We start from the raw sequence: 25,010 nt of genomic DNA on the forward strand, positions 1-25,010 counted from the left end.
TCGGTATGGGGTGAGGTGTAAAAATCTCTCTGAAGATAATTAAGCATTGAAAGACCTTTCTAGGAAGGATGTGCTATCTCTGTTCTTGAAGGTCTTCAAAACCTGACTGGAGAGAGCTCAAATCAGCCATGTCTGAATTCAGTTGTGACCCTGTTTTGAGCAAAGACTGGACTAGGTGACCTTCTGAGCTCCTTCCAATTCAGAATTGATCTGTGATTATTTGTGCAGACCAAAGAATGTCAGAAAAGGAAATTAAGATCCCCTGTTTCATTTTGCGGAATTGTATTTCTAACAAACTTAAGAATTTCCTAAAAGAAACTTTGTTTTCTGTTCCACTTTCTGTTGTGGAACTTGTGTGGATTAGTCATGCATGTCCTGTGGTATCTAGTTAATTAAAGGTTAATCACTCTTTTAGTAAATGCAGTAATAATCATCAGTAGCCTGAGAAATTTTCACTTGATTTCCATACTCTTTTTCTGTACATGCTGTTATATAAATGCATGAAATATATGAATTATTTAAAATAAAATTATTTTAATCTCATTTTAAAAACATTATATGAAACTCTGATAATCAGTAAATACCCAATGAAAACCATCTTCCTTCTATAAAATTATTCCATGAGTATGTGTCACAGTTAGATCTCTATGTAATTGGCATACAGTATTTCCTGTCATATTCTGCTAGCCATCAGCATTGGAGAGAGTTCAGCCTTTACTGGAGCGGGGCTTCGTGTTCCATTTTGTCTGTTTATATCCTCATTGTGGATGCTGAATGTAGGTTTATTCTCAAATAGATTTTTAATGCTTCAACTTGCGTATTGTGTACAGGTAGTTTCTAAAACAGACGAGAATCACAAAGTACTAAACGTTCATTAAATCTGTTGCAATTAGTTTTTAAGCATATCTATTGCCTTCACTGTGTCTATTGGGCAGTTCAGCAATTGGTAGAAGTCAGAAGAGCTCTGTTAAAATAGTAACTTTGCAAGTTTACTCGAGCTGAGGACAGTATCTGTAATGATGGTGGTAATTTGTGACATAAGACTATATAATAAAATAATGTATTAGAATGAAACAATATACCACACTTTGCGTGCAAAAATATTTCCCTTTTGTGAAGTACGTGTGGAGCAGCAACAAGATCTCATATGTAGGAGAAAATATCCTATTGCCATCCAAAAATGATCTAATTATTCTTTTTTATCCCACTTTCTCTACTAGAGTTCCTTGTGTAAAAAGTAATTCCTGAATTTCGGTCTGAACACTGTAGTGAAGTGACAACATACACCTAGTTTTAGTAATTAGTAAATATCTTATCATGAAGAAAGCATGAGATTAGATTTTGCACTTGTTTAATTTCTCATTGTATCTGGCAAATGTCTTAATCTTTTACATTTTTCCTTAACAGTAGGAAAGATGCTAAAAAAGATACAGTGAAAGATTGCTTGTGAAGTGCAACATCTGTGCGCATTTTTGTATACCACAGCTACTTAATAAACACAGGGCCCCACAGTGCAGCCTATTTTGACATGATCAGTTTTAGGTAGGCGACCTACAGACAATTCTGTGTATTCAGTCCATATGTGCTATTTACATTCATGCTCTTATTTAGTAGGTGTTTTCGTCCAAGTCATTTGCCAAGGGTGGGCCCTGCAAGCACCCTGTATGCTGTTAAAAGGATAATCATTTAATCTTGGTCCTTTGAGACAAAAATCAATACATACTCAGAAGAATCAAAGCCTTGTCAATTACCAGGCTATCAAAGTGTCCTTTTGAAAGATTTTTCATGCCAGGTACAATATTTCAGATTTGTTTTTTTAACAGAATTAGCAACTTGGGTAATTAAGCTTACATTAGATCAAGTAAATGAGCTCTGAGAATGGAGTTAAAAGCTGAAAGTTTGTCAGCCTAATTGTAACAAATTGTTGGTCTGACATACAAGGTTAACAGCAGCTAAAAGCTTAGAAGGGAAAAAAATGTCACTCAATCGATAGGGAAATCCTTTAAAGAAAAGATTTGCTGGGTTTGAGTATATGAGGAAAACAGGGCACAGATCAGAGGACAGGGAGAAATTTTGACTTAATATTTAAGAACCTTTATAGATTATGAAAGCCCCAAATGTGCAAGATTTAATTAGAAGCTAACAGTTTGGTGTTGTGGGGAGCTGAAGGGAGCAGAACTGGGAATGGCTTGTTTGAAATGACCTTGCTGTCAGGGTTTCACATAAGCTGTTAAATGTATGCAAGGAACTGCCAGGAAATCAATAAAATAAAACATTGCAGTGGTCCAGTATGGAAGCACAGGACATAAATTACCATTTTAATTTTCAATCAATATAGAAACAGATATCCCTGAAGCAGTAAACATGACCTGCACACAAATGTTCATTGCAGGACAAAAGTGAATACAGCAGATATCCATAAACTATAGGTGTTTTGAAGAATAACAATGCAGGGTACATTGGTTCTGCATAATTGCTACTTATCTGTTCCTGATCAGGAATATCTGCTCCCAAAATAAAGAAACTTTTTTCATGGTTTATCAGTTTTACAAAGCTTTTTGACAGCTGTTTTAGAATTTATGGGACAACACTGGATGTGTTTGTTCTGTTTTGGAGTTTGCAGGTCTAGTCAGCATTTGAAAAAAATGTCTGGCGTAGCAGTCAACAGGTGTCAGGATGGTGCTACCCAAAGAATGTTAAAGAGGGAAGTTGAGTAGCTCAGAGAATTTTACTGGAGGTTTTAGTTTTGTAAGTATTCAGGGTTGATTGTAGCCATAAGCTGTTACTTTATGATGGTCATTCATGGGTGTTTGAGTGTATTAATTCTTTAGAGAGGGTGACCTTGTGACAGTAAAATCTGATTGTTTTTCAGTTTGAATGTGAAAGTAAGGGAGCCTGAAAATCTAATCCATTGATACCTTTGATTAGCTTTGAAACCCATTTTTAGGAGTATTTAATAAGTTGTATTGCTTTTGCCTGTGCCTCCAGATGGTCAGCACGTAGTTTGAAGTGTTTTAAACGCTTACCTTATATTGAAAGGCTTCTCTAAGTACCTAGTGCATTTGTGTTCGGTTTTGACTAGAAATAATTTAATTTCCAAACCACAGCTACAAAGACTTGAAACTAACAAGATTTCTGCATGTGCTATAAATTAAACCTCCATTGTAGAGTATTTGCTAATCTCATAAATTCATTTCTCAAAACACCCATAAAGGCATTAAAAAAAAAAAAAGGAGGGGGGCAGGGGAGGACAAAACTTTTCAACTTTTATCAGCAGCCCTGGCTAATGGAGGACATAAGGCTGTGGATGTTGTTTACCTAGATTTCAGTAAAGCCTTTGACAGAGTTTTCCACAGCATTCTCCTGAGAAACTGGCTGCTCATGGCTTGGAGGGGTGTACTCTTTGCTAGGTAAAAAACTGGCTGGATGGCCAAGCCCAAAGAGTGGCAGTTAATGGAGTTAAATCCAGTTGGTTCCCAGTCACAAGTGGTGTTCCCCAGGGCTCAATATTGGGGCCAGTTTTGTTTAGTATCTTTATCAGTGATCTGGACAAGGGGATTGAGTGCACCCTCAGTAAGTTTGCAGATGTCACCAAGTTGCATGGCAGCGTTGATCTGCTGGAGGGTAAGAAGGCTCTGCAGAGGGATCTGGAAAGGCTGGATTGATGGGCCAAGGCCAGTTGTATGATGTTCAACAAGCAAAGTGCTGGGTCGTGAACTTGGGCCACAAGAACCCCTTGCAACACTACAGGCTTGGGGAAGAGTGGCTGGAAAGCTGATTTGCAGAAAAGGACCTGGGGGTGCTGATTGACAGGCAGCTGAACATGAGCTAGCTTGTGCCCAAGGGGCCAGGAAGGCCAATAGTATTCTGGCTTGTATCAGAAATAGTCTGGCCAGCAGGGATAGGGATAGGGAAGTGGTTGTCCCTCTGTACTCTGCACTGGTGAGACTGCATCTGGAATACTATGCTCAGTTCTGGGCCCTTCACTGTAAGAAAGACAACATTGAGGTGCTGGACCGTGTCCAAAGAAGGGCAACAAAGCTGGTGAAGGTTCTGGAGCGCAAGTCTGGTGAGGAGTGTCTGAGGGAACTGGATTTTTTTCAGCCTGGAGAAAAGAAGTCTGAGGAGAAACCTTATTGCTCTCTATAACTGCCTGAAAGGAGGTTGTAGCAAGGTGGGTGTTACCATGCCTGTAGGTATTTAAAAGAGGTTTAGACATGGCACTTAGTGACATGGTTTAGTGGTAGACTCGGCAGTACTAGGTTAATGGTTGGACTATATGATCTTAAAGGTCTTTTCCAACCTACCCGATTCTATGATTCTGTGAAATTGCAGATGGTGACGTTTTGGGGTTAAACAGGACTCATGGTCCCTATTCAGCTTCTAGCTAAAGTCAGGGTAAAAGCAGCTGGTATGAGTACGACCAGGTTGTCACCATACGTAGCTATCATACATACTTGCCAGTTTCCACAGAATCAAGCCCACCCAAAGGTTATTCAGATCAGTGACTAAAGTTCAATGGAGTGATGTCATCAATAGTTTTCTGCTCATGTTGAACCAGTGAGAAAATATCTGTGGTATGATGACAGGACCTCTGGAGCGCAGAGGCAAGCAGCGCCCAGAAGGATGAAGTTGAAGTTGACTGAGTAGTTAGGAGTACTAGGGTATCTTAGTGAAATGGTTTAGGTAAATAAAGCTTTGTGAAATCTACCGATGAGTTTTGTACCATATGGTTATTTGTCGTATAAAGCAGCTTATCCTTAGGAATTTTTCATTGAATTTCAGATTTGAATGAAATCAGAATGAACAGAAATGGAAGTTATTTGTTTATCTAATTTTTGTAGCAATTCTATCTAACTCCAACTGAGGAGTTAGCATAATTTGTTTTCTGAAACAGAAATCTGTCGAAATAAAACAAATCAGTCATAAACTCACTGGGCGGTTCAGTGTGTCTCTTTCTGACTTTGTAATAAAACTTGAAGCCAGGTGACAAAGATGCACATGGTGTAATTTTCAAGTTTCGTATCGTAGAATTCTACCTATAATGGGATCATATGGTTGTAGGTAGCATCTTTCTTTTGCCAGAAAAAAAGCCCTTGAGAGAACTTCATGTGCTCATTTTTGAAAATGATATCTTTGCATAGCAGATTTATTTTTTTGTTTGTTTGGTTTTTTTAATATCAGAAGAGGTGATTTCTGCCAAGTTTATGCTATATAATCCCATCATGTAATTTGTCTTGGTAATTCTCACCATCTTCCTTGCCAGGAGAAAACAAGTTACCTCTTTTCTAAGTGTGTTATTTGTGGAAGTAAATACCAAATAATTACTGGTGAAATAAATTCAAAATTTTAGGAAGGAGTTTGCAAACCCTGAAATACATTTTGCTTTTTATATTATTAACTTTGTGTTTACATTTGATGCAGATATTGGTAGCAAATTGATAAAGGACACTGGAAAAGTATTCTTGTGCTTTTGTCATGTAATTGTTTCGTTGTGATAAGAATCGTGTATTTTAAAAGAAATAGATTGTTAAATTACAGTGAAAGAGACTTTTATAAACTGAATAATGAAAATAATTTCCTTTCCTATTTTATTTGATCTCCTTTTACTTTTGCATCTTTGTAACTTTTAGTATTTGTACTTAGAAAAATACCAGCAATGTACTATAAAAATCAAGGCACATAAAGTTTGTAACTACATTTTGCAAACTTATTAAGTCTTTGTATTACTAAAGAAATTATTATATCTTAATATAAATAGATACTACATAGATTTTTATTTTTTTTTTTAATTTTTAATTTCCGACAGCAAGTTTAGAATTGTTCAAGTAAATTCTGGCATATGATGTGAGCTGGTTTGGTTGAGTTATAGTTTGCTATTGTGGAAAGATCAGATTTCTCCCCTATAGCACATGCATCTATGTACTAAGCAGTACGCATGTGCTAATCTCACTTTGTAACAAAGTAGTTTGATTCTGCTGTCATAAAAAAAAAAAAAAAAAAATCTGGAGTGGTAGCAATGTTATAAAGTGGTGCTATTATATAATTGCTTTAATGCTTACGTTTTGTATAGGGTTTTTTGGGGGTTTTTTGTTTTGGTTTTGGGGGTTTTTTTGTTTTTGGTTTTTTTTTTTTGTTTGTTTTTTTTTAAGAATCTACTGTCCTGGGTTCAGCTACAGCAGTCATTTTTCTCCTTCTTAGTAGCTGGTGCAGTGCTGTGTTTTTTAACTTTCAGCCTGGGAACAATGCTGATAACACAGATGTTTTTAGTTATTGCTAATTAATGTTTATTCCGACCAAGGATTTTCACAGTCTCATGCTTTGCCAGGGAGGAGGGGAAGCCGGGAGGAAGCAGAGACAGGACACCTGACCCAAACTGGCCAAAGGGGTATTCCATACCACAGCACATCATGCCCAGTGTATAAACTGGGGGGAGTTACCCGGACGGCCCAGATCACTGCTCGGGTCGGGCTAGGTATCGGTCGGTGGGTGGTGAGCAATTGTATCCTCTCCCCTTGTTATTTTCCTTATCATTATTGTTATTGGTGGTAGCAGGAGTAGTTTTGTATGGTACTTTAGTTACTGGACTGTTCTTATCTCAACCCGTGGGAGTTACATTCTTCTGATTCTCCTCCCCATCCCTCTGGGAGCGGGGGGAAGAAGAAGAGGAGGGAGTGAGCGAGCGGCTGCATGGTTCCGAGTTACCGGGTGGGCTCAAACCACGACATCTATTTATAGCTATTTTTCTGGCAAAATATTCGGCTCATGAGACAGTTGTTTTGTTACATTTCTTCAGTTAGCACTGCAGAAATGAGAAAGGTTATGCTGTGTTTTTGTATGCTTTTCATTTAATAATGGCTTTTAAGACTTTTTTCTTTATTTTACCAGTCATTCTAATATGTATTTACCTTCATTCTATTCATTAAACAATGAAAAGCGAGGAATACATCTCAGCTGTTGTATTTTTATCTATGGAAATAGATTTCAGGTTTCTGATGTGTGTTTTTCCCATCTGTTTTTCATATCTGTTTTTAAGTATTCCATCTTTCTTTCTTGAATGGTGTTAACAATTGTATTTTGGAAGGTTCAGGCTGCTTTTTTTTGTTTGTTTGTTTTCTTTCCCTCTTTCTCCCAGCCCCTCACCACCTCCAAAATAAATAAATAAATAGACCTGAAAATTCTTGGAGATGTGGTGTAATGTGTAGTGCTACATATTTCATCCCTGCACGGACTAGAAAAGCCTGTTTTATCTTTATTTCTTTACTGAGGAGGATCCAAAATGAGAAGGCACTGCTAACCTCTCTACTGAGCCTGACAGCACTGCCTGAAGAAAATAGAGAACGGAGAAGCAGTGCGTAGAGAGCAGAGTCTTGCAGAGCTGGGAGCATGCTCTCTGTGTTTGTATCTGTGGGTACTGCAGGAGCAGACCTCTCCAATTGGTAGCTTCCATTCTTAGAATCATAGAATTAACTAGGTTGGAAAAGACCTTTAAGATCTTCAAGTCCAACCATTACCCTAGCACTGCCAAGACCACCACTAAACCATATTTTTCTTTTCTTAGTTGAAAAGAGGCAAGATTTATGTTATGTGTGAAACAGACTTGTAAATTTGACTTACTTCCAAAGCCATTTTCTATAACAAAAAACCACGCTCCAAATATCAACTAAAAGGGGCCACGGGGGAGGGAGGAGGGGGGGAAGGAAAATAAGAATTGTATTAATTGAGCAGAAAAGTGGTATTATTCTAATAGAAATTGTGCATTCTGTTCCAGCAACACACTGGGGTTTGCACATCTGTGGATGCACTCTGCTTTTAGAGCTACTTCCAAAAAATGTTATAAAAAATAGTTGGCTAAAAAAAAAAAATAAATAGAAGAGGTCACTAATTATGCAAACTATTTGTAATAACGTACATGCTACTGGCAAATATTGTGTGATTTTACTGCCCATCTCAGGCAGCCTTCTTGTGTCCCATATATCGTATCTTATTATCTCACCTTGTTAGAGAATTTCTAAGGCTCAATATGCTGGTAACATACTACTATATACATATAATGCCAAGAAACTTCTAACCTCCTTTCTTCATTAATCTTCATAAATCAGGTAAACTGCAGTGAATCAGCTGTGATTAGTAGAGTGAGGGACAAGAATTCAACCTCCATTTAGAGAACACTTCAGTGAGTTAAATATGTTCAGTTGGTCGAGTAAGCACTTGAACAGCTGCTAATAAAATCTCAGGTCCATTCGGAATTATCTTTGTGAACTCATGGATATACTGAACTTTAGAAAAGGATCAACTTCATGCTTGTCTCAAGGGAAAAAAAAGGAGGGGGGAAGAGATGGAGCTGGAAATTGCATATCAATTTAGTCAAGATATTAGGAGGCTGGGCATGAATGTATTTTATACAAAACAAAAACATTTATTGTCTTTGTAAAGAGTATGAAATTAAAATAGCTAGTTTCAGGTCATAAACAAGAATGAGTCTCTGTGCATGCATGTTTGCAAAAAATTCTGACCACTTAGGGCTAGAGCAAACTGTGGTATTCCACTAAAAACTGTGAAAGGAAAAGTTCCATTTTCCATAAATATATAGCAGAGCTGGTACTGTTTCACACATCGGGTTTCTAGTTTGAGGGAAGAAGATTGCCGCAAGAATAGCCTTGACCCTGGTTTTATTCTGTTGCATATGTCTAGAGACTGGAAAAGTCATTTGCTGTAAGAAGAAGTGGACGTATGAAGGAAGCATTATGAAGTGTCCCAAACAGTTTGCAGCTTTTCCTTGGCAGCAGTTTTTCTGGGGAACTTCCACATCTGCTCTGCCCTTTTTTCTGCAGTCGAATGAGATCTCCCTTTGCCTAAAGAGACTTGGGAATCTGGGGGGATGGAGAGTTTAAGAGATAGACTGTACTCTTTCTACTAATCTCTGATTATGTTTGCATAATTACTCTTCTGTATAAATTATGGTGTGGTTTTTTTGTTGTTGTGTTGTTTTGTTTTTTTTTTAAATTTCAATTACTGATTCCATACTCATACTGCTTTAAGGCTTCCCAATTCTGTTACTTAATGGCCCTACCTGAATCTCCCAAGGAAACATAAATAAGCCTTTTAAGTAGACAACATTGCTATCAATATGGTTTCTTAAGATACACATCAGGTAATCTGACATGAAAGCCAAATGCTCTAAGATGATAACATTGGATTTGACCACTGCATTTTCAATCTCTAATCCAGGTCTTTGCCAATTAGTAAGGTAGATTCATAGTATCTAAACTGATTTTGGCTATTAGTTATTTAATCTGTGATTCAAAAGAATCCTTGATAACCTTCTCTTTCATGATAAACTATTGTTAATTACAAAGAGGGGCACAATTTGTAATAACAAATGGTTATTTGCCTAATTTCAAACCTAAGCTGAAGAAAGGAAGGGGAAAATTAAAAAAAAGAAGTCTTGTTCAGGAGTTTCTGTATAAGATATTAAGAATAGGTTCAGGCTCTCATGGACATATTGATGATTTTTGTTTAGGAAAATGAGTAAGTGAGCACAAAGACTGATATCTAGAACTCTTCTTGTGCTCTCGATAGGAACAGTGTTGTAAAATGTGGCAATATTTTAAAATGGGACAAACTTCTCTTTGAACCTAAAGAAATAGAAAGCCTCAATGTGATATTTTTTATGTTCAGTATTATTTGATGTAAGATATAAACCTGCTTACATAATACAGTTTTCCAAGTGTATATATGGAATTCATAGGCGTAGCTGTGTATACTATAAAGTGAAAAAAAAACACAACTATGAGAGCAAACATTTGGCATTATATGCAGCTGTTATTATTTCTGACATAATTTAGTTCTATATGCAAAAAAAATTGTGGAGGGAAAGAGTACAAGTTGGATAGTTTCATTTAGGGGTAATACTGTTTAATGGAAAAAACAAACAAACAAACAAAAAAAAAAAAACCACAAAAAAACCCCAAAAACAACCAACCAAGCAAGCAACTACTTTTACTCTTTCCCTTCTTGGAAAAATTACGGTATATATCTAATTTGAGGCAAAGTAATTTACATTTGCTTTGAGTTTTTTTTCCTTTTTACAATTTAGCAGTCAGACACCTTAAGTAGTTAAGAGCACATAGGACTCCAGGGTTTTATTTCCTGCTCTCGCTCCTAACAAAACCTAGTCTTACTCTCTTTCTGTGATAGGATAACACTGGGGTTTCAGAAAAGGAAGCAGAAGTACTAGTAAATTTGAGAACGCATAGCATTTCTTTGAGCTTAAGAGTTCAACCTATTCATAATCTAAAATGAATTTTAAAAAATTCACTTCTGTAATCCAGAAGTTAATAAACCTACCTAAGATGCCTCAGTATGATGTATGAGATCATCTGACTTGATCATTTATATAAGTTTCTACATATGGTTTGTCTCACATTGCTGAAAATACTTCGTATATTTAAAGGTGGGTTTATGCTTCGGTACTTAATGGTACAGCCATACACCTCCTGAAGCGTTCCTAGATTCTTGACAGTCTTGGCAGGCAGAGACCAGCCCCCTGATGCTGTTAAATGGAAAGGAGGATTTTTTTGAGAGCTCTATACAGCTGCCTGCTTATGTTGAGTTTATCCTAAATATATTATTTTACAGAAAAGAGTATTTACTCACCATGTCCAACCTAATCCTTTCAGGATAAGGTATTTTAAGAAATCATAGTGCTTTTATTACTTTGTCAGATTAGGTTTCATTAGTTTCCTTCACTTACACGATGGAAGAAATATCAGAAGAAATGAAAGAGTCAGGGGTTGAAGAGGGGTGCAGGCCCATAACCTCTTACCCCTTTGTCAAAGTGCTTTATTTTTGTTGTTGGAATTTTTTTTCTTTACTGTTTAGTTTTTAAAAGTAGTAGATGAGATTATAAAACTATTTTTATATTTTATATATTATGTTTATATTTTTTTGCCAGATTACATCTAGCAAAAGTTAGATCTCTTCTGGGTCAACAGATGCAAATATATATTGCCATTCTTACACGGAGAATGTCCAAAGCAGGTGAATGTTTACATAAAAAACTCTATTAGGCAGAATATTCACTGAAAAGATAAAACAATGAGAATCTCTCTCTAGCAGATACTGATTGCCGCATCCCACCCAGTCTTTTCAGAAGTAACAGAGCATTAATCCAAAATGTCTACCTTTCTGCTCAGTTCCATCGTGCCTGATTTGGGTGTATTTAATCAGGTGAGTCTCCCAGAGGAAACTCATAAAGGAGCAACAATTGCCTGGGAAATACAACCTCTGCCTGATCTGGTGTTCATTTTTTTGCACTTGCACTGGAAAGACAGCTGCACTTGGCGAAACCTGTGACAGCAATCTTCGAAGAGCCATGTTCAGTTAAGGAAACTGCACCTCACTGATTTTTAGTAACCATACAATTTGTTAAAGAGAAGTAACTTATTTGTTCATCAGGGTGAAAATTTAGAAATGTCACAAATGCTCCTTTTTTTCCTTTTTTTTTTTTTTTTGTCTGAATTATACGCTGGTGATGGCAGTTGCAGTTACAATTTAATTATATTTATTGTGAAAAGAACATTTACTGTGAAAAGATTTAGACTTCCAGTTTGTTTCTAATTTTGAGTTTGTTTTTGTTTTTATTATAGCATCTTTGCATTGGTGGCAGAGGCATCACCACATGTTCCATTTTAAAACATTTAGTTGTGATGTTAAGTGTATTAAGAAAGTTAGCCCTTTGTCTAGCTTGTCTAAAATAAATTCTAGGATTTAATTTAGGTCATAGCAGTGTATTTGTGTATTCCAGATGACACTAAACCCTCAATTTCTCCACAATTTCATTGCATTCTTTTTTTCCGTGTGTGTAGCAGAGCTAGCTATTTTCACATCTTTTCCATTTTGCTAAAGATCATGTCTGAAAGAATGCCTCAGACCTGAAGCATTCTCTGTATGATCGTGGTGGACAATCTGTGGTGTGAGTTTTATTTACAGCAAAATGTTTTCTTTCTTTCTCCCCAGAACTGACTTATGTAAATTCAATTATGCATTGCATTATATGACGTAATAAGGGATGAGGCCTTTTAACATGTAAGAATATTCTACATATTTCTTAAAATTCCTTTTTCCTCTGTCATGATATTGTCTAGTTCAGTGGTAAGGTTTTCTTCTCTTTCTTGAAAAAACAGTATCTTGTTGGTCATGCTATATGTGATAATGAGATATGTTGCCACTGCACATAGTATGAAGGATTTTTACAGGAAAGATTTGTTTGGGCTTTTTTTAACTTTTAACTTATGCAAAATGTACATTGGAAATCGACTTCAAGTGTCAATTATGAACTTGTAGCTGAATTCTGAACACATTTGTTATTGTACAAGGAGTTCTTGGTTGATTGTACTATTGAAAGACGTCAAATATGTGAAATTTTGAGAGAAAATCGTGGGTGATTTCCTCCACTAAAGTTTAAGTCATCTTAATGGATTTCTGAATCTAGTTCTGGGGTTTTTTGCATTCCTGTATACACAAGTAATATGTATATTTTGAAGAAAGAAAAAAAACGTTGTGACCCTATGCTTATTTTATCTTTATATGTTTTCTTGACTTTCTGAAAAAAACCCAAACCCTTCAACTTCATAATTAAATGCATGTGTTCCTGTGTGGTCCCGCTGTGGCTGCCCTGTTAGGACAGCAGTAGATGTGTCTGCATTAAAAAACAAAGTTGAGAAACAGATTCTATATTTTAGTGCTGTGTATTGCATGTGTGGGTTTTGTCCATGTTTCTTCCATTAATGAAAAAGTAATAATTTCCAAACAGCAGCTGAAGCTGCAGGCTGTGATGCACTTAAAAAAATGCCGTTCTGAAGAACTTTACTCTTGTGTTACACATGCACATTGTATGCATTTCTGTATTGATAGCTTGCCAATGTACATGACATTCTATCAGAATACCCATCTGTGTTCTCTTACTAATTTAACATTAAATTGTCCCCCGTGGTGGGCAAGAGCTATGTTTGAAGATCAGGGGTTTGCTTTATTCTCTCTAATACCTCTGTACCATCTTACAACCTGTGCGATACATACTGTGTAAGAGTGTCAAATGACATAGCTGATGAGGACTGAGCTTTAACCTGGTAAATGGAAAAGCAGGAGGGGTTAAGAATTTACATCCATTATTTTGTAGGCTAATTTTAATAAATTACTATAAATGTGTAATTTGTAACCCAGCTGCCAGCTTCCACTGGCAAATAGAAGTTCAAGGCTACCGAACAGTTAGCTTCCTGTTGCCATTCTTTGGTGAAAAATCCTAGTGTGGTCTTCTGAAGTTTTTAGACCTAAACCTTTTATTTTCTCTGTAGGGTTTTGGGCTGTGTGCCAGTTTATTGTGTGTCTGTGCAGTTTGTATATATTGCTGACTGGTAATTTGCCTCTGCTGGGTAAGTGCCTGCCTCTCTTTCAGTACACATAAACAATTTGGAAGAAGAAATAATAAGTTAGATGGCTTGTATTTTCAGCCATGCACAAACAGTATCAAGGTTCAAGAGAATATCCACTGCAAGAATCTGCCCTTTCATCAAAGGCTGAATCTGCCCTTTCATCAAAGGCTGAGGTGTGGACTTTTAAGTCAGAGATGATGCATTTCAGTCAGCCTGGCACATGGTGCTTTAATCTGTAGAAGGGGTGTTTGGGCTTTTATCCCATGGCATTGATCTGAATTACTGCTAGTAGGAGGAGGAATCAATTCTCTTTGGTGCTAGATTTGAGCTGCCTAAACTATAGAATCACATTTCAATTTAGACTTACTTCCTACTGTAAAAGATGAGGGCTCCTTCTGGACATACTATTAGGTCTCAACCTTGAAGGTTTCTGTTATAATTTCAACGTTTATCCACTTATCTCATGAATAAAAGGTTTCTGTTTTAATTCTAGTAATCCCCCATGTGAAAGCCCTTAACACAACCAGATTCATTGCTGAGAGCACACAAATCGGCTACCGAGTTCAGTTATATTGATTTCTTCTGCTTACTTAAGGGAGGAATCAACTCAGCTTCATTAACAACAATGAGCCAGCACTCGCCTGTTTTGTTGTTCTGTATGACTTTCACTAGCTGACATCTCGTCTTCAGTTTGAATTACTGATCTTACACAACTGAAAGCCCATAAATGGATTCAAGCAGTGGCACTGAGACTGCCATCTTCTCATTGCCTTTCAGAACAAAACTGTGGAGTTTCATCATTCAGCCTTGTCGCTGAGATTTGCAACTGTGATTTGACTGTGCAACATTTCTTATGCTGACAAAATTCAAGTAATCAGTTTTCTAGTGCCTAAATACCATTCAAGTCACAAGGAGCAAATCTTCCCTTCTGTATTTTGTGTTTGTGACTTACCATCACCTTGGTTTATGAATGCATGGAGTTTGAACTGCTGTGTTATAGTTGTTGCTCCAGATTACAGCTCAGTGAACATCTGCAGGCTAAACTGCATCTCCCTGTCTCTTTTCGGGTCTTTAAATGGACTACATCTTTATTGCTTTTTTCCCAGACCATTTGAGTCTGCCAAGCTTGAAAACTTGGAGGTAACAAATGATATCAACTCATTCTTGTATTTGCAACTGAGCCTTGAGAGCCTTTCAAAGAATTGGGAGTGCCTTTGGCAGCTGTGCTGCTGTTAGTACCTAAAATATAGAAGAAGGGGTGCATATGAAAATGAAAATAACAGAGGAATGGAGGAAAGTATGGTTATCTTTAATATAAGAATGAAAGTTCGGTTTGATTTTTATTCTTTCTCAGCTACTTGGGGCTTGACCATACAGATGTTTTGAAAACTTCTGGAGTCAAAAACCTCGTTTGGGGTTGTGGTTATTGAGATATTGTAGAGGATTATGTGAAAACCCCAGTCAGTTCAAAATCAGCCAGGCTAGCCTGAAATTGCTGAGGGCAAATTTAGCAAGGTTAGATGACTTAACAGAGGATGAAAAGAATCACACAGTTACATTAGAAACATGAGCTGGAGGACTATGATGCCTGTGGTTCTTTCTGAGGAACATGTTTCTGAGGGTCCGTGTGGTTATTGTAGTTTTACAGTTAACTATATGACTTGAAATTTTTGACAGCTTTACAACTTGAAAAATACTGTCATGCCACATGAAAAGTAAGAGCATGTAGGTAATTTTCTTTAGTATACAGCTCATTTAGTTTCCATGTTTTGTAGGTGATACATTTTGGTAATTTTTGTTGGCTATTCCTGCTTCTTGAGCAGAACTTCAAATTATTTTTATTAGAATGCTAGAGGGGTTGTGCTCACTTTCATCGTTTATGTCCATCTGCAATATTAGATTGACTTTTGATTTTAAAAGAGTGATTTTGCAAAACTTATGGTTCATTGACTACAATTTTAATTGTCAGAAATCACTAGTATCTCTAAGTGTGTTTTTATATAAGTGGACATGCTGTGGACACTATTCTTAAAATGAATGCATGTATCTTTTGTAAGCTAGTAAGAACAACTTGTGTCTTCAGTTTGCTTATACTTTTTAACCTATTCCCTGTATCTGCATCTTTTTTTATATATAGCTTAACAGTGTATTGTACATACATGACACACGTAAAGGGTCACTGACATTTTTTTACATTTAAATATGTGTGTATTATTTCAGGCTTCGACATTACCTCTTATCCAAACCAAACTTATAAAGAAAAAGCCTATCTGCTACCGCAGACAAAAAATATTTTAAGCTCTAGGCTGCCTATGTATTCTAGAACATACCAGGAAAAAGTAAGATGGTATCTATTTGCACTTGAAAGTTTAGGGAAATTTTATTCTTTCATAGTTTTGGGGGTTAAAAATTATCTAGGGCATCAAAGCCTCTAGCAGTGAGCTGTAAAGATACCTTGTTCGTAAATTGCTCTTATAAGTACTGCTGTGTTCCTCCCTTCTTTCTGCTTTTATATTTGATGCCTTTCCTTTATTACTTCAAGCATTTTTCTGATCCACGTTGTAGCAAATAATTTACTCTTTTTATGTGTACTGGTCTCTGCAGATACCATATATCATCAAAAAAAAACCCCAAAAAATAAACCCCAGAAAGAGTCTTCTTTCAAGTTATCTGACCTCTGTACGTGTTTATGTTACTTTGTGTTACATAATGCATGATGTTTGTTGTGGAGGAACTATTTGATAGTGTAAAGATTATGTCAAAAATCAAGTTATGAATCTTAAATTGGAAAAATTGGCTAATACTGTGTATATTTTTATGCTACATATGGTAGTAGTGTTCTGGCTGATTCTGGATCTGTATTGTCCACAACTGGACATGATGTCCCTGTTTAGGGGATAATTTTTCCTAACAGTGTCATTGGGACTACATTTAGTGTTTGAGATAGTTTACAATAAAGTGCAACAGAAATGATAACGATATCAAGGGCTTCTCATATGTCTTTATTTGGGAAAGAAGTTATTGGCCATTCTGATTCTGAGCATATTTGGAATATACCAGACTTTTAAGCTGGAGTTAAAGAAAAAAAGGCATAGATTCCATGTGCAGAAGGGAATTTTACAGAGTCTGGTTCAGAGGATATTCAGCCTTTTGAAAACTGATCACCTGAAGTGTGGTGCTGGCTAATGCAGTCCTTCCACATGGGGAATTATTTTCTGTAGGACTTGCCTGAGTATCTGTATGCTGCATTCTGCATTTTTCTCTGAACAGGGAATATAAAGCCTGAAAAGACCAACTTGAGTGCAGCTCAGGTTGCTTAATCTTGAGACTTCAGTTATGAAGAAATCAGTTTAATTTAGGTGATCGTTATCCTTCTCTGTCCATCTTATCTAGGATTGCAGATACCTTCAGCAGTATGCCCTTGAGCAGTGTTTACTGTGGAGAACTTGAGTACCATTTGTTTATCATTATGGAAGGGGTAGCATTACTGTTTGGAGTTTTCTTGTTTTTGTGTATGAAGAAAGTCGAGTTACCCTTAAGGTCTATTGTAATGGCACCTTAATGTAACTTGGCACTGAACAAAGCAAATAACCAGGAACTCTTTTCCTTTCCTGTAAGGTAATAATAAAAATTTCAATTAGCTGCCTGCTGTGTCATTTTCCTCCATGCACTTTGATATTTAGCACTGTAGTGGTTGTAATTTTCTTCAATTTAAAAAAAAAAACTATATATTTTTTTCAATTCAGACATTTCAAGAATTTTTCTTATCCTATTTTAAAAAAAACGTATATTGTAAGCACTGTGGACAAGATCTTGTTAATCTCGGCAGAGCTCTGCTTACTCATAGCAGTCAGGGTTGTGGTTTACAGATTTCAAGATAGCTGTAGGGCTGGGATCAAGTACTACTTCACTGACAGGGAATAAATTATATAGGAGTTCCTCAGGTGGGGGTGAAATGACAATCATAAATATAATGAAAAAAATATTTGTAATCTGATATGTAATGTGATCTGACTGAAAACAGTGGGGGCCTGTGGCTGTCATTTGAAAAATCATAATGAATGGCAGTAGTCAGTTTAAACTCCGGCAGTTATATATCCTGGCTGACAAAGTAGCACTTCAATTTCTAAACAGTCTACTAATGTGAGCTGGCCTTTTTTGAGCCATTCAGTTAAATATCACTTTGCTTTGTAGTTGCTTTCTAACTAGAATTTTCAATGCTGTTCTGCTGATAAGAGGGATGCAAATGTAAGCGATGTTGCAATTTCCAGTGGGGAGTGCATGGCTTGTAATAGTTTGTTCCACTTTGCAAAAGCACTGCAGCTTTTGGCAAGTTTCTTCTGCCTTAAAAAAAATAAATAAAATCTGTCCATGAGTAGGAATTATCTAGTTATGTATTATTTATTAAAAATGTATGCTAAGAAAATTAAGTACTAGAGACATAGAATTATTTGATTCCAAGAGACATTTAAGCTAGCTATTAGCATATTTTTTCTTTTTTTTTTTTTTAATAATGCGTAACCAAGGTCATTGACAGGCCGATAGATTAGTTTGCTTTTAGCAGACAGATTTAGTGAAAATATATGATTATGTTTAGAAGTACCAAAGTAAAATTAACAGAACCTCTTACTTCCTAAAGCACTACTCAAATGGTGGAATTGGAGACGCTGGGAACACGCTTGCTGTCCTTGATAAATAGAGGAGTTAGATGCACTTGCTTATGTAGTACATGATGCTCAAGTAACAAGGAGAGAACAAGCTCCTTGTTTCTTAAAGTGGCAACATTTCTGTGCTTACCCTTATCTGCATCCTCAGCTTTACTCACTAGGGTTTTATTAGAACAGTTTTGTAGTAATTTGAGGATGTTAATAATTCTGGAGCAGAAGAGTCTCACATGTAACATTGGTACCGAGTATCTTGATACTTGCTCAGGATGCTGAGATGGGATTCTTATTGAAACCTTAAGCAAATTGTGTAATTCCCCTAACTTTTGCATGATTCTATACCCAAGGCCAGTTAAGCAGAAGAATGTGTGGGGGTTTTTGGAGTAGAGTCAGGTAAGCTCAACAGTGACTGTGATACATTGTGAAAGAGATGTGTTCTCCAGTAACAAGCATTTGCTGAATCAATCTCAAAAAGCCCCAACCCTCCTTTCTTATTTTTAATTTTTAGCTGCCAGCTTATTAATGTTTCTCAACTTTTTACTAGTATCGAAGTTCTTGTAGTATAATTACATGTACATCTACCCAGCAGATTAGAAAGTGAAAAGCAAAATTAAGCAGATTTGCTTAAACCAGAGTTGGTTTTTTTTATTTTCCTTTTTATTTTCCTTAATAAAACAAAACCAACCAATCAACCAAAAAAACACACACACACAAAAAATAAAAAAACACACAACAAAAAATACCCCAAACCCCCTATAATCATATAGTTTACTTTGGGAAGGAACTTGATTTCTTATTTTATTATTTTGTTAACCTGTAGATTACTTTGGGAGATTGCAGATTATAAAACATTCTGTTTTCTGGTCAGTTTTGAAAATACGGTTCTGCTTTTTCTATTAATATAATTCCAATTGGATGCTTTTATGTATAATAGTTACAGCTATTATATTGTTTGTGTGTTTAATTACAGCTAGCTCTGTAAGAGTGGCAGGGCTGGCATTTAAAAGATTTGTGGCTGAAAAGCATTTTCTAGGGAGTATTAGACATATCTTTTCGTTCCAAATAGAATGTGTTTTGGAATATGATTTGTAGTTTAAAACAAAGTACTAGAAAATACTGATATTTACTGAAATTTTAGTCAAAATCTGTTGTTTGTACTTGAAGCAAAGCTTGACATAAATGCCTTGAGTAATTGCTTTTTCACTGGGAGATCCTTTTTAGTAAATTCTTCACTAATTTTAGAATACTCTTTTGGTGGGGAGATCTCTTGACAAAAGAAAGGCAGACTAGATAAACCAGTTCATAAGGGTTGTTGTTCATCCATGTTATATGTATACATACATGTATGTTTAATATAGTTTATGTATATTCTAATAAAGTCTTCTATTTTTTTTTTTTTTTTTTTTCTACAAGATTCTGTATTTACTGCAGAGGAATGACTGGCAGAATGAGAAGCATTGAACTAAAAAGCATGGGGGGAATACAGAGTATTCTGTTAGAGTAGAAAGTCATGAGTGAAACAGGATAGATTGCAGTCCTTTGAAAATGGGGTTGTCCTGTTTCTGCGACGTTGTCTTTACAAGGTTCTAGTAAAATCACTTAAACCAGACTTTTCTCTCTCTAACTGCATTTCTTGACTGCCTGACTTAAAATGCTGGAACCTGTGAAGGGTTATATGCGGCAGTTCATGAGCAGTTAGTCATTAGGGTATCAGGAGAAAAGAAATGCCAGTTAATGGTTACTTAGGAAAGCTTCGCTAGCGTTCTGCCATCAGAGAGATGTTGTTCAACCTTGCCTTTAAAGCAGGGATCATAAGGTTTAAATCAGGTTTCTCAGAACCTTTTCCAGTTGAGTTTTGGTGACTTTGAGAGACAGAGATTACACTGCATGATCTGAACAGCCTGTTTTAGTGCTAAGCTGCTCTGTGAAAGTTTGTGTTTCTTTGTTTGGTTTGGCTTGTTATGTTTTGGTGTGTTTTCTTATAGAAAATGTCTCAAAAAGGTTTGTTAGGAGGCTGAAATTTGTTAGGTGGTTTGTTAGGAGGCTGAAATTGGAAGACAGCTTTTATTTTGCCTCTTCCTAATTTTTAATAAAGGTGTAAACATTTTCTTAAACAAGTTTTCCACATGTAATCTTGTGGTTTCCATGTATGCTATGTTTATCCTTATCTTACTTAAAAAAAGAGAGGTTTATACCTGTTTCCCCAGTTGTGCTTTTCCAGAGATGTGTAGCCCACATATTGGAAAATGAAATCTCTTGTGTGTAAGTGAAGTGTTCTGAAAAGTGTTCTGAATTTTGTAGTTAGAAACAATGCAGTTCTCACTTAAAATACTGTTTGGCTGTTCAGTATAACTACTAAGCTGTTGAATGTGTCATCTTTTAAAGTTGTTTTCACTAAATTGGTATTCATACATGCAGGGTAATAATCTAGCAGGGCTTGAAAGCAAAATAAAGCAAAGGTCTTATATTGGGGAAAGAACTGCTTTGGAGTGCAAGGCAGGGCGAGTGTCTAAGGGCTTGGGTGCTTGAGGCGATAAACAGAAAAATTGCTGACTTGCTTGTCCCTATTTGAGGTTTTCCTTATACAGGAGCTTGTGTCAGCAGTGTCAAATCCAGAAACCCTTCAGGAAACATACAATAAATATCTGAGACAGATACCCAGAATTTAGGCCACCTGAAAGGTTACCCTGAGGTAAACTGAAAATAAAATGTCATTTGATCAGAAAACTCTTCTCCCACATAAGGGAGATATAGTAAAAGCATACTTACCTGCAGGTCTTTTCTTTTTTTTCCCTTGGAAAAATAGTGAGCAAAGTTCAGTGTCAAAATCTGCATTTAAGCTAAGATGCTTCATGTGAGAAGATATGGCAAGATAAATTTTTAATGCTTAGTGAACTAGTATGGCCATCCTTTTCTGTATGTGGGGAAAGAATAAGAATAGTACATGGAAGAGTATGGGTGTGGTGTTGGGTAAAGTGTAGATTTCATAGTTTAAACTACTTTAAGAATCACTTTTCTTTGTTTCACCCTAAGAACAGATAATGTGGGGGATTTAACTGATGATAATGTCTTCTTTGTATGACCTGTAATATAATATAAAAATCCCATTGAGCAATTATCCTTAGACAACTTAATTCATTCAATTATTACTCTGATTACTCCGTTGTGAAAAGTGGTCAGAAATCTATGGTAACATGGTAAATAAAACAAGAATTAACCAATATCATCAATAAAATTCAAAAATTCCAAAGGCAGTATGTGGAGTTTTTTGTTTGCCTTTTAGCTACACTTGCTGTGTAGCTTTAGGTACACGACGCTGACATCATGCAGAAGTTTGCTTGATGTGAGTTGGGAATAAGATCCTACATCTTCTATGACAACATTTAGAGTACTTGAAGAATAACTTTGCAATCAGTATTGTGACCTGTAAATATAAGAAGAGTTTTTGACAAACCCAAGCATAAGTAATTAACCATTCTTACAATCAGACTTCATTTTAAAAAACGTATTCAAGAAACTGTATCCAAGAAATAAAACAAAAGAGACCATTTAAAAAAAAGAGGGAGGGGAGGAAGCTGGTCAGGTTATTTCTAAGAACCCACTCTTGTTTCTATTGTCTGCATTTAATTTTTCATTCAGGTTTTTCTTAATATTACTGTAGTGCAACAACATTATATTAGTGAACTATGTATTTTTCCAGCAGGCCTTTTAATTTCATATGTTACAATTTGCATTTTACTCTTGCCTGTAAAGCATTCAGATATATCTGATTGAAATATTGTGTGATTCAATTTTAATTAATTGTGGAAACTCTGCCAAATTTGTTTGTCAGCTCTAGTGTTTAAATTCACATCTCTTCAGGATTGAGGAAGAATTCAGAAAGAAAGAAAGGACAGTTCTAACAACTGAAAAACAGCAACTAAAAGACTTTAGGATTATCCAAAAAAGATATTATCCCATCTGCACTAAAAACTTCCTCTTGTTATAGCCATATTTATATGTAAATCTTCCTGCACCGAGAACTAGCTGAATAATCTGACAAGCCATGAGGTGGGGTTTTAATTTCGTCAGTAACTCATGTAAAGAAGAATCTGGCTGACTTTGCTCTTTATTTTTGAACCTTCTGAGTGTTGTGTTTTGCCAATACCATCAGACCATTTTTTATCTTCAGGAGATAAGAGTCCTTTAGGAATAATTGTAGGCTGAATAGTGTGGACACACACTGTGTGGTGCCATCTTAAATCTTTCAGTGTTTTCTTTTTGATAAACTCAGTATATCTAGTATGAAGATTGAATGATTTTGTTCATTTCCTTTTTCAAGGTCTTCATACCATTATTTTCTTTTCATGCATGTCATCTGCTCTAATAAGTTTGTGTCAATTTTTGCTTTTAATGTGTTGAATCTTTTTTAACAGAGTTAGTGCCTGGTTTTGGCAATGAGATATGTATAATTGCTGTTTAAAAATGTACTTATCTAATACTAGTCTTCAGGTGTATATTTGGATCAAAAGAAATAAGATGTAAGGATCAGAATGCTGGAAATTTTATTTCAAGTATATTAAATTACAATAATAAAGCTAATCATTATGAAATAACAACTGTCCAGTAATTATTACTGAACACAAAATGAGAGCGAGGCAAAGCTCTGTTGGTTATTGCCTCCAAATCATACAAATATGTATGTAAAAATCAGAAAAAGATTAACACTAGGGAAAAACACTAGGCAATAAGTAGATTCTTAGCTTCCTATTCTCATAAAAAATGGTGTTTCCGAAATAATATAAATGTATAATGCTCTAATAGAATGGAACACTTAATCAGTAAAATTTTTCAATGGCGCTTCTAAAAACAGACATAGCAACCAAGGAGGGCAAATATTACCCTGGCATATTTAAAAAAATAATTAAAAATATCTAACTTTTAAATATCTAAATAAAACCGATGTGCTTTCTAGGCTGTGGTGCAGATGTCTTGGCATATATGAACAGCAACATCTGCCTTTTTAGCAGCATCTGATGGGTCATCAGCTGTCATTCATTATATTCATCTGGCAAAAATATTTTTGTATTTTAGCAACTGTATTTCTCCTTTAAAAAACTTTATCTATATATTGGGTGGCTAACCCAACCACTGGAAAAGTCCTTTTTCACACTAATGGAGGGAATGTGGTTTTCACATGGAAAAGAGTTTTTCATCTTTGGACACTATTTAGTATTTGCTTAGTCATAGAATCAGAATGATTAGGCTTGGAAAGGACCCTAAGATCATCTAGTCCCTCCCTGCCATGTGCACTTCCCACTAGATCATGTTGCCCAAGGCTCTGTCCAGTCTGACCTTGAACCCTGCCAGGAATGGAGCATTTACCACTTCTTTCGGCAACCTATTCCAGTGCCTCACGACCCTCACAGTAAAGAATTTCTTCCTTATATCCAACCGAAATTTTCCCTGTTGAAGCTTGAACCCTTCCCCCTTGTCCTGTCACTACTGACCCTGATCAAGAGTCCCTCTCTTGTTAGTTCCTTCAGACTAACTAGACCCTAGTATTGGGTACTTGGATGAACTCAAGGTGAGTTAGCAGACACGGTCTGCAGGATTGAGTAGTAGTGAATTAACCTACCTGCTTTACTATTTTTGGTTTTCACCACATGGTTTAAAATGCATGGTTCATATCAGCTGCAGTAACTTTGGATATTGAGACTCTTTGTTACGTTGATTTTCCCAAAACAGTTTCACATTGATACTTAGAAATAGCTTTGAAACCTATTACATATAATAAAAATTATGACCAATAAACTAGAGTAATTTAGACTTTTGATACATGAAATTTTCAAAACATCACACGTGACACAATAATACAGTGGTTCATTTGACAGTTGGTATGGTTTGTCAAATGGCTTTGAATGTATGAAAACAGAGTAATAGTTTCATGCCATTCCATTTACATTTAGATAAGCATGCAAAACTAGCAGTTGCTTTTTTAAATTCCTCATAAAAACTAAAGCACCTTTTTTGCTTCTGTACATAGAAGAGAGTAGGAAGAGATAACCTGTGTAAAGCATTTCTGTACCTATCAGCCTGAGTATACTGTGGTCACTGCTTAATATTAGCATCTTGATGGTACGTTTTGATGTTCTGTCTAGTTTGGAGGGTTTGGGGTTTTTTTTGTAGAGGGGTGGGGGGGAAGAGAGGTGTGTTTGTTTTGGTTTTTTTGTTGTTGTTAATGTAGACACAGGGTTCTATAAAGTAAAGGAGGATAATGTTAATGTTTGGGGGGTTTACCAAGGTAGAATTTCATTAGAGATAACTGCTAACCTGTTTTTCCGTCCTAAGTACGCGTAATTCTTTTGAAAGCAATAGAAATATGTGAACCAGTATTCAAGTCATTCACATCATTAGTTTGATGTTCTTTGGCAAAATCTGTTAGGTCATTAGTGTGATTATGACAATGCATATGGCAGCTGTTTCTTTGTTAAAAAAAAGGTATACTTTCTCTTTTTCTTTACATTTTTTAATATTTTAAGGGCAAAAGTATAATCAAGTTAATAAAAATGAAGATCTGAGCTTGTAATTTACTGAACTTAGTGCTGAAAGTTCATTGTAATATAGTATTCACTCTTAAACACAAGCCACTGTAACTACATTTTCTGCTGTTATTTTAGTGTCTGCATGGAATTCTTCCTCCTGTTTGTGGTTTGTTTGGTTTGGGTTTGCTTTTTTTTCCTTGCCTTATTTTCTAAGAAGTCCTGTTGAATTTGCTGATGTACTCAGAAAGTGCTGATCCACATGTATGAGGTTTCTGCAAGAAACAGTGTTTTGGCATTGGATTCTTCTTCATTCCAGTAGACAGTATTCATGCCAATAGACACAATGCACAATTTAGTGGAGCAAAGGATAGGTCTGATACTATGGC

At 36.0% G+C, this 25,010-nt stretch overlaps 1 protein-coding gene across 2 annotated transcripts in view; it reads left to right on the forward strand.

The window, feature by feature from the left end:
• Positions 1-25,010, forward strand: part of NRG3 (neuregulin 3) — a 425,943-nt gene that overhangs the window by 202,116 nt on the left and 198,817 nt on the right. The gene's annotated exons all lie outside the window — the stretch shown is intronic.

This window comes from Strigops habroptila, chromosome 5, assembly GCF_004027225.2.
Source record: "Strigops habroptila isolate Jane chromosome 5, bStrHab1.2.pri, whole genome shotgun sequence".
Classification (NCBI taxonomy): domain Eukaryota; kingdom Metazoa; phylum Chordata; class Aves; order Psittaciformes; family Psittacidae; genus Strigops; species Strigops habroptila.